The sequence below is a fragment of the Siphateles boraxobius genome, unplaced genomic scaffold, assembly GCF_051911475.1.
Source record: "Siphateles boraxobius isolate OS27281-9 unplaced genomic scaffold, OSU_SipBor_1 61, whole genome shotgun sequence".
Taxonomy (NCBI): domain Eukaryota; kingdom Metazoa; phylum Chordata; class Actinopteri; order Cypriniformes; family Leuciscidae; genus Siphateles; species Siphateles boraxobius.
In genome coordinates this window covers 12,682,679-12,693,722 of record NW_027509188.1, presented here as the reverse complement: position 1 = coordinate 12,693,722, position 11,044 = coordinate 12,682,679, and the positions used below count along the sequence as shown (strand labels likewise).

Here is an 11,044-nt window from a genome sequence, read left to right as displayed (position 1 = left end):
CCAAGTATATATATGGACGTAACAATCCTTCAGGACACTTCTTGCTAATGGTTGTTGTTGTCAATCATTTTATATTGATTATTGTCAACATCTATGGTTACAACTCTGTTACAGAGAACTGTGCTTTATTTAACACCCTAGATCAAAAACCTTCAAATGCTTTAGGCAAAGATCCTTCTGCTTTTCTGATTTTAGGTGGTTTTAACATAGTAATGAATAACATGCTAGATAGGCTCCCTCCGAGAAAAGCAGTTTCCCCAAACTCAAATCTTGTAGCATTTATGGATAAATTTGACTTAGTTGACATCTGGAGAGAAATGTATCCGGATGTAATACAGTACACCTGGAGTAACAAAGACCGTTCAAGGCAGTCCAGAATTGATTATTGGTTGATTTCTAAAACATTAAGTAGCAATAATATCTCTATTACAGTTTTTCTCGATTGCTTAAGCACATTTCTTGAAACTATGCCTCGTATTCTCAAAACTGTAAACACAAATCCATAATGTCTCACCCAATTCCCCAAACATCCTATTTTCAGTTCAAAATTAAGCTCTACACTCAAAACCATTCACTCTTGCTGAAAAAACAAACTTTGCCCTCAGACAGGACACACAATCCCTCAAAATCACACACACTACAACATAGTCTAACACACTGGTGCAATAAATTCAAAACAACATTTCCAAAACTGGTAAGTTATGTTGCAGTGCTTCGATGTCTTGCGCCGATCGGTCTGAGAGAAGCCGAACCATCTTGAACAAGCCTGGTGTGTTTGTGTTTGCCGCGCTAGCGTTGCTGGGCAACATGAGATGACGTAAGATCTGGCTCTTCGATGGCTCTCTAGCCTGTGGAAAGGCAAACCGGTTCTTTGAAAGCTCATCAGTCGAACCAACTCCGAACCGGCACTAGCTCTGGCTCTGACCCAGCACCTGGTTCTTGTTGGTGGAAAAGGGGTATTAGTGTTTCCTCTTGTGTAATTGTGTGCTAACTGAGCTGAAGCTGTGCTGACTTGAGGGAACAATATTGAATGCTAGTGCTTTATATATGACAACATGGTCTATGAGAAAAGAAGGGATTTATGTGTAGAGTTTTGCAGTGAGAGTTCAACACATCTGACTCATGTGTCAAAACAGGGAATAGTGTTTATAGTTTAGTGAAATGGGTGTGCTTTTTGATAAATGGCATTATGGTTTTGAAATTTTAGTTCAAAAGCCTGGTTATAGTGTTTAGGTAATCGAGAAAAACTGTAATATTAGTAACAGCCCACTGACTGACCATAGTGCCATTTATATTTTAGTTAATTTATCGCAAAATATTGCAATTAATGCCTGCAAACCGTCGCTCTGGAATTTAAATGGCTCCCTCCTTAAATATGAAAGGGCCAAACAACAGATTATTGAACTAATTAAAATTTACTGGGAAAGGGCTAAATCACAACAAGCTTATGGGCGTAACTGGGAGCTTTTAAAATATAAATTAGGGAAATTCTTAAGAAAATTTGGTAATATAGCAAAGCAAAATAGATTAATAGAGGAATAGAGGATGAAGTTTAAGGAACCATTGACAGATATTCAAAGCATTGAATATTCCAAACTACAAAAAAAATTAGATGACCTGTATAGATCCAAAGGTAAAGGAGCTTATATTAGATCCAGAAAAAGTGGCTGGAAGAAGGTGAGCAAAATTCAGTCTATTTTTTTAGGTTGGAAAGATCCAATGCTGCGAATGCTTCTGTTGATCGTCTCCGTACAGATGATAGAGTTCTGGAGAATCCTAGGGAAATCCCTTCTTTTTGCTCCAAATTCTATAATAACTTGTATACATCAAGATATTGTGACGATTCAGCCAAATCTTTTTTGAATCTATTAATCAAAATAATTTTATTCCTTTAGAAGATAAAGAACCTTGTGATAATGATATATCCCAATCAGAAATTCTACAGGCTATTAAGAGTTTAAAAAATAATAAAAGTCCCGGCTGTGATGGTTTTACCTCGGAGTTATACAAGATGTTTGCAGAGAGCTTATCCCCTTTCTTACTAAAAGTGTTTGAGGAAAGTCTGGAATCGGAAGTACTTCCAGCAAGCATGACTCAAAGGTTGATTGCATGTTAAATAATTTTGTTTGGAAAAATAAAACCCACTTCATTAGAAAATCAGTACTGATGAATTCATTAAAACAGGGAGGTTTGGATTTCTTAGATTTTACTACCTTAAACAACACTTTTAAAATTAATTGGCTTAAAAATTCCCTTAATAATCCCTCTTCACATTGGAATATTATCCCTAATTATATCAGACTATATATAATCAGACATTGAAGTGAACTGCTGTTTTTGTCACTCTCCTGAGGAAGATGTCATTCACTTGTTTTGGCAATGTACCCACACAGAGAAATTTTGATCAGATTTGTTAATTATTATCCAATCTTATTTTGTAAGTGACTTTTCTTTCTGTTTTAAAGATGTTTTCTTTGGTTTGTTTGACTACTCAGAGAAAACAGAACAATATTACATAATTAATTTGTGTTTCCTTCTAGCTAAATTTCACACACAAGCAAAAATTCACTGGCTCTAAACCTCTCTTTTCTTATTCAAAGATGATCTAGACAGATACATGGAAACTATCCAGAGCTCTGTTGATCCCAAAGCATTGAAAACTTAGACTTAAGGTATAAATGCATTGCATTGTTGTTGTTTTTCTTTTGTTACCCTGTTTGTTAACTTGTTTGTGTCTGTATCTTGTTGTCATTCTTTTGTTTTGTTTTTTCCATGTTTATCTGTATTGCTTTAATGCTTTGAAATGTTTAAAAAAAAAAAAGAAGTTTGATGAAGTCTTTTAACAGAATCGACTAAAGAAAAAAGTGTGATTCATTTGTAAATTGAGCATCGCTCATCATGCCCATAAAAAAGATACAGTGCGCTTGGAATAAACTACGCATTTAACATGTTTGCATTAAAATAAAGTGCGCTGTTTGCACCCCTGTGTGACCAAATGGTTACCGGCAAGACGGAAGTCAGCCTAATATACGGAAATAATTCTTAATATAATTTTTTGTTGTCAACTACGCCACCTAAGGACTTGCACCCTAAGAATTACAAGCCACCGGCTTTTATCTACTCAGAGCACACAGGTTCGTTATCAGCAAGTAACTGGGCAGACTCATGGGTTCTACGAAAAAAGACTTTATTCCAACAAACCTCAGACGCACTGTAAAACCACCCCTCAACGGATCATTCGACAAGAATACTCAATTCCAAACATACACACAAGAATTGACAAAAAAATTTATCAAAAAGTTGAAAATGTAAATACCAACAGTACATTACCAAAAGAAAAATAAATCAAAAGAACATTAATTCCAACACATTCATCAGCATGACCATACAGGGCTGGAGGACATCTACTTTGGGCACCCCCGGCTGGAAGTGGCCTACAAGGAAAGCAAAAGAAAAACTCACTCAATGCTCGCACCCCAAACAGCACACAAGTGAAATAGAGTACTCTCATTGAACGGGAGACCCCACTAGCACAGCCCCAGGACACCCGCGTAAGTGGCCCTCAGCTCCTGCATGGAAATACAAAAAAAGAAATGAATACAATAAACAATTTCACACCACTGGCAATGTAAATACTAGAAAATAATAAGAACAATAATGAATCTGCAGCACAGGAGAATAACTCCTTTTAGTCACCAACACAAAAAAAGGCAAAATATTCAGTAAATCATCTTAAATCACGGACACATAATAACAACAAAACTAAGAATCAGTGAGACATATGTCACCGATGTTAAGGCCAAGGGTTATTTACCACACTCCGGAGGAGCAGACACCAGAGGCGCACAACCAAGGTAAGTTTAAAAGGTAAGTTTTTATTAAAATTAAAAAGGGATAGAAGTCGCCCCGGCCAGGGGCAGGGACGTTCGAGGCTGTGGCTTTGGTACGATACGGGGAGGGGAGTGCTGGTAGGTACTCTTCCGTTCTTCAAGTAAGTATATCCCTCTCCTGGTGGCTCATGGGACGGGCAATGGCTCTTCTCGTCGTCAGACTCGTTGAATAAGCTCGTGGGACAGACAGTGACTTCTCTCGTCGTCAGACTCGTTGAATAAGCTCTTGGGACAGACAGTGACTTCTCTCGTCGTGAGACTCGTTGAATAAGCTCGTGGGACAGACAGTGACTTCTCTCGTCGTCAGACTCGTTGAATAAGCTCGTGGGACAGACAGTGACTTCTCTCGTCGTCAGACTCGTTGAATAAGCTCGTGGGACAGACAGTGACTTCTCTCGTCGTCAGACTCGTTGAATAAGCTCGTGGGACAGACAGTGACTTCTCTCGTCGTCAGACTCGTTGAATAAGCTCGTGGGACAGACAGTGACTTCTCTCGTCGTCAGACTCGTTGAATAAGCTCGTGGGACAGACAGTGACTTCTCTCGTCGTCAGACTCGTTGAATAAGCTCGTGGGACAGACAGTGACTTCTCTCGTCGTCAGACTCGTTGAATAAGCTCGTGGGACAGACAGTGACTTCTCTCGTCGTCAGACTCGTTGAATAAGCTCGTGGGACAGACAGTGACTTCTCTCGTCGTCAGACTCGTTGAATAAGCTCGTGGGACAGACAGTGACTTCTCTCGTCGTCAGACTCGCTGAATAAGCTCGTGGGACAGACAGTGGCTCCTCTCGTCGTCAGACTCGCTGAATAAGCTCGTGGGACAGACAGTGACTTCTCTCGTCGTCAGACTCGCTGAATAAGCTCGTGGGACAGACAGTGACTTCTCTCGTCGTCAGACTCGTTGAATAAGCTCGTGGGACAGACAGTGACTTCTCTCGTCGTCAGACTCGTTGAATAAGCTCGTGGGACAGACAGTGACTTCTCTCGTCGTCAGACTCGTTGAATAAGCTCGTGGGACAGACAGTGACTTCTCTCGTCGTCAGACTCGTTGAATAAGCTCGTGGGACAGACAGTGACTTCTCTCGTCGTCAGACTCGTTGAATAAGCTCGTGGGACAGACAGTGACTTCTCTCGTCGTCAGACTCGCTGAATAAGCTCGTGGGACAGACAGTGACTTCTCTCGTCGTCAGACTCGCTGAATAAGCTCGTGGGACAGACAGTGGCTCCTCTCGTCGTCAGACTCGTTGCATAAGCTCGTGGGACAGACAGTGGCTTCCCTTTTCGTCAGATTCGTTGCATAAGCTCGTGGGACAGGCACTGACTCCAAAGACAGAAACGGGGTACTGTACCAGCCTTCGCTCTCGTTCTGGGTGGCTTAGAACGGCGCCGTTGGGAGAAATAGGGAGGCTGGACCTTCTTTGGCGTGGAGTACAGTGCTCGTGAACGGTGGCAATAGAGGTACGTTGAGCTGTTCTCCTCTGCACCACACACACACAATCCCAGAGACCTGGACACAGCTGAGGGGACAGATCGATTCGAAATAATCTTCAAAGTTATGGATAAATTTTATCCGTCAGAAACTCTCACCGCACTCGTGCATAAATCACTCTTGTAAATCTCCACACGTGTTTAGTTCACTCTTTCAGACACTGCAAACTCACTCTATCTTCACATCGATTAATCAACTCGTTTCTCTTTTCTTCATAGGATGGATGAACCAAAGAATATTGGACTCAGAAGATGAACATGGATTCAGCGATCTTCCCAGCCGCTACTGTTACTGTCAACAGGATAACCCACACTGCCCACAAACACAGGTTAGTCGTACACTGGTGATGGCAATCTTCACATGTGTCTTTCTCCAAAAGGTGAATCATAAAAGGGGTGCACTTAACTTTTCCTCGGTGAATCACGTGAATCCTATAGCGGGTTTCCACTCTCTTTTCTGCCAGTCACTCTCCTTCTTCCTCTGTGAAGTTTTCTCACTTACTTCGTTGCGTTGCTGTTCGTGGTTTCTTTAAAAAGACTCACTTAATGAGCATGTCGCGGGGGACTCGACATAGAACACGGATCAGGTCTTAAACCTCTGCTTTCTGCACTTGTCACTAGGGATGGCTGACGCGAAACAGTCGTTCCGACGCTTTGCGAGATCCCGAAGCGCAGATGTTTTGAAACACTGATTCGAAGCGTGATTCAAAACACCCATGTCACGTGACTATGGCCAAACGAAGCTTCGAAGTGTTTCACTAAATGTTTCATCAGGTGTGATCCGCCGAATCAGCGTTTGATTGACACGGTCGGAAACAGACCACACAATCGCACATCTGTATAAAAGTGAAATCAACGCATATTGACCTCGTGGGGTTTTGTGAGAGGAGTTTGATTTTGAGATAGCGGATTTTTGGTTATATAGTGACATTTATAGGGCGATTTGTTTAGTTATATTTAGGCTTACATTTAAATTTACACAACACATTGACTGACAGGCTAGAGACACAGAGTATACATATAGTGACACATTAATAGATACATAGATATAAATATATATAGACAGCTAGATTAATAGATAGATAGATAGATAGATAGATAGATAGATAGATAGATAGATTAAAGATAGCCTACATATATAAATACATAGATTATAGATACATTTATAGATACATGTCTAAATACATATATTATAGATACATATTATATATATACATATCTAAATGATAGATTGTAGATACATATATCTAATTACATAGATAGATTAGATATACATATCTAGATAGATTTGGATAGATAGATAAAATGGAGGCTCCCCAGAAGAGATGCCGTAAATCTGTGGTGTGGGAGCATTTCCATTTAGAAACCCCAAATAAAGTGAGATGTGTGTATTGTGATCGGCAGCTCGCCTACTGCAACAATACATCATCCATGATGCGCCATTTGAGGAGCACTCATCCTGCCATTTTGCAGGGTGCAGAGGATGGCATTCCCCCTGTACCTAGGCCTGCTACTGACACTGCTGGGCCATCTAAGCAAGGTATGCATAGATGTATCCATCACCATCATCACCATCACCATCAACATCAACATCAACACCAGTAGAAACACAGGGCATTTTATGGGAACTTTTTGATACTCGTATCCATCAAACCCAGATGATGCACAATGCTACAGCTGATGCCACAGTGGAAGTGAAAAAATACATCAACGATGCGTATTTGCCCAGAACTCATGATCCACTAATTTACTTGAAAGAGAGAGCAGTAATCTTTCCTCATTTGTATGTCCTAGCTAAAAAATATCTTTGCATGCCAGCAACATGTGTCCCTTGTGAGAGGATTTTTTCAAAGGCTGGAGAAATTATCTGTAAAAAAAGAAGTAGGCGAAGTCCTTCCACAGCAGAAAAATTAATATTTTTGAATAAAAATGTGTAAAAAAGTGAGACATTGTGGCTTGATTTATTTTATTAATATTCATTTTGCAGGACCAAAATAACATTATGCACAGGGAGGAGCCTATAGGTTACAAGATTCACATATTAGAAAAGTACAATAATAAAAAAACAACACATTTTCATGGCTCGTCAAGGTTGTTTCAGATCAACACCTGCAAGTGACCACTAGGTGTCACCGTTGAGACGGGTGTTGGATTGATTCGAAGCCTCGAAACAATATGGACCATTTGGTTCAACTGTTTCATTGCTTCACGAAGCCTCGATCTGCCCATCACTACTTGTCACCGCTCACTACCGCTGCTACAATCCACTAGAGCATTGGTTCCCAACAGGGGGGTCGCGGCCCACAAGGGGGCCTCAGCGAGCTCTGTGGGGGGTCGCGTCATATTTTGAAAAGTTTGGAGCAATGAGCATTAAACAAAAGTCCTTAACTTTTTTCTGTTCAAAATTTATATAATGAGCGAGTTCATCATGAATCCATCAATCCGTGTTTTTGTCTTATCCTGAACCACTATGGTACACGTACACCTATAATAAGTGTTTACATTGGAGCTATTTTACACTCGTTCGGATCGCTGCCGCTGCGGAGTAGCCCAGAACCGGCGTGACTCGTCATAGACGTACACAGAGAGAAGTAGTTCCGGCTACAATGTTCTTCCGAAAGACGCATTATTCTGTTAATAAACGCAAGTTTACTATTGCTCGCTAAAGCGCCAAAACGTAAAAAATAAACCCTCACATTGATAAAGCCTCACAAATAACGTGCAAGTATTGAGGCCCCAGACAGCAGTCATTTAGTAATAGCCTATATTCTTTCTTTTTTTACCTACACACCAGTGGGAATATTTTTGGTTTTGCATTTCAAATAGGGCCAATATATAGGCTTCTCCTAGGTTTACGTTTATAAATTACAAAGGGCCTACTGATGTTTTTGTTATTGTATTTTCAATATTATAGGCTATTATTTGTGCATAAACATATCTGGTTATAGTAAACATACCGTTTGTTTGAAAACAACATATTTTGTCATCCTTGCTGCAAGCTTACAAGAGGGATAATATCATTAAATGTGAAGGGGAGCCCTAAAATATTTTATTGGGAAAAAGGGGGTCTCAGACAAAAAAAGGTTGGGAACCACTGCACTAGAGCACTCCTGTAGAGCATTCCTATTGCCAGACCATTTCTTCACACCTTACTGTGCTTCAAGCCCCTCTCTATATACTCCTTTTTCCCAGACACATGCTTCAATGAAGCGCTACTCACTGGCTTCAGCTGGCGCTTGTTATGGTCGGCCGTCATGACAGGTAAACCCAGAGCCGGCCCGGTGTTACACCGGCATGTCTTCCACCTAGAAACGAGTGAACAATTTTTTGGTTCCTGGGTTGTTCACCCGGTGACACCTACAAACAAAGAAACTGCACACCAATTCAATTTACCATTGCATTTTTAGACAGAAAAACACAAACCAGGTTAACTGGAAACAAAAGAAAAGAAGGCAAAATCATAAAATCTGAGCGAGACAACATACCTGACCGGGCCACTCGCGCTACTGCCAAATATTGCAGCACATCATGCCCAACCTATCCAACACAAAGATTTCAAGAGCATGGTCAATCCTTGTGGGAGAAATGCTCAATACTTACCGAGGATGATGATTTTGTTTACATAGGTGAACTGCAGCTGGTGCACAGACGCCACTAACGACCAACGCCACAATGATACAGACTATAAGCGCACGTACACCAACATTAAGCCCACATGAACGCCACTCACCTGAACAAACAACCAGCCAACCCCAACCTATCCACTCCTGTATTAAGTGGTCCAACTGATTTGCATGCTACCTCCCAGTCTATACCAGCGCCAACAGAGAAAATGTAATAGTCATATCATAAGAAAACAGATCGAACGCAAACACTTACACATACCTTTTCCCTGCAGCACTTCGAGACAGAATGACGACACAGAATAGGGCGGGTGTTACAACAGATCGCCTCACAAAACAGGCGCAGCTAATTTGAATACGCACTTCATAATTTGACATAACCAATGGGTGACATCTACGTCACCCACACACTACACCTGCATATAACGAGATTTGGGCCATACAAATTACGGGAGTTTCACGGGAGAAATAACAAAACGGGAAGGGAGATGGATGTGAAATACGGGAGACTATCGGGGAAAACGGGAGTGTTGAAAGCAGAGTATGTGACGGTGCGGAGTGGGAGCGGAGCGAGGAGCGGAGTTGCGTGATTTTGCCAGGAGCAAAGAGCGGATTTTTTAAATGTCGGAGCGTTGTGATTTTCTCCCGCTCCGAAAACGCTCCACTATCGCTCAATTACGAATCACGAGACAGGACCAAACCACTGTGAGGCGGTGACGGAGGGGTGCTCAAAATGTTTCTAATCATATTTTGCATTTGTTTGCATTTGAATTGATTTACTAGTACTTTCACAAACATTTATATGAAGTATATATCATGTACTTAATTTTACCCATGCTGTTAATGATATTTTCACTGAACCCCTCGCGATTTCCGCCTGTGCAACTCCATATGACGGACGATTGTATAATTTGTTAAACACAGTTAAAGAAAAACAGAAAGATGGAGTTTCTGAAATATTACCGTGAAGAAGGGGGGAAAAAATATAAATGTATTGTAAAAGGTAGTGATGATGACAAAGGAGAACGTGAGTGCGGGGAGGTGATTACAACGTCAAAAGATTCCTTGTGGAATCTTAAAAGGCATGTGTCAAGGAAACACGATAACGTTTTTCGCTCACACGTGGAAAAAAAATCTGAAGGTCGGTATTATTCAGCTTGAACAACCCAGGCAGAAGGAATACATTTGTAAATATTTTGCAGCATTTAGGTACTTATTATTTGCATTTAATTTTAGCGCCATAATATGTTCAATTTACATTTATTTGCAGAGAAAAAGTTACAGCAAACGTGTAAAGAGTAGGGATGGGCATGATTAATCGACGATCGATTATTGATCATTAAGAATTTCGTCGATCACGTTAATTTGTTATCGATTATCATTAAACTAATGCTGCTGCGTTGCGTAGTGTGAGTGGAAAGTGAACGTGTTCCCCGGGCTGGTTGGTCAAGTTAGCGCGGAGGTACCTGTGCATCCCGGCAACGTCAGTCCCCTCAGAGCGGGTGTTTTCAGCGGCTGGACTGAAGCCTTGTTTACACTCGACGCGTCCGCACGAGCGCGAAGGTGAGCGCGGCAAAAATGACGTCATTGCGGTATTCGGTGTTTCACAGGCGAGCGCGTCGAGTAGGCCTATAAACGCCTCGTCTGTTTGGAGAGGTGCGCGCGCAGTCTGTGGAGACTCGCGCTGCAGAGCCAGGCGAAGGTGTAAACGAGGCTTGACGGTCAGGTTGCGGTCGCGTCTGACCTCAGATCATGTCATCAACATGCTTATCTTTCTCCACAAAAATCAGTAGACTGGTGTAGAAGTTGTATGTGAGTTACTAGTTATTTTTTACGAGGCTTTGTTAAGTAGCCTAGCCTAATTGATTGTTACAGTAGGTAGGCTAATCTCTCTCACCCTCTTTCTCGACTCCGTTCTTGGATAGTTTTGAGTTACATTTTGACAAAACCTGTCAGATCTAAGTATTATTATGTTTTTGGTTAAGTTATTGTTTAACATGATTTTTTTATTATTATTTATTATTTTGGAACAAACAAGGGTCTC

General features: G+C 41.2%; 1 long non-coding RNA gene across 1 annotated transcript; it reads right to left on the bottom strand.

Moving 5' to 3' along the window:
- Positions 1-3,170: 3,170 nt before the first annotated feature.
- On the bottom strand, positions 3,171-9,332 carry LOC143718387 (uncharacterized). The gene is made up of 2 exons (XR_013196347.1): positions 8,978-9,332; positions 3,171-3,569 (listed from the first exon to the last, which is right to left on the bottom strand). It is a non-coding gene; the product is annotated as an uncharacterized LOC143718387 (long non-coding RNA).
- Positions 9,333-11,044: the final 1,712 nt, after the last annotated feature.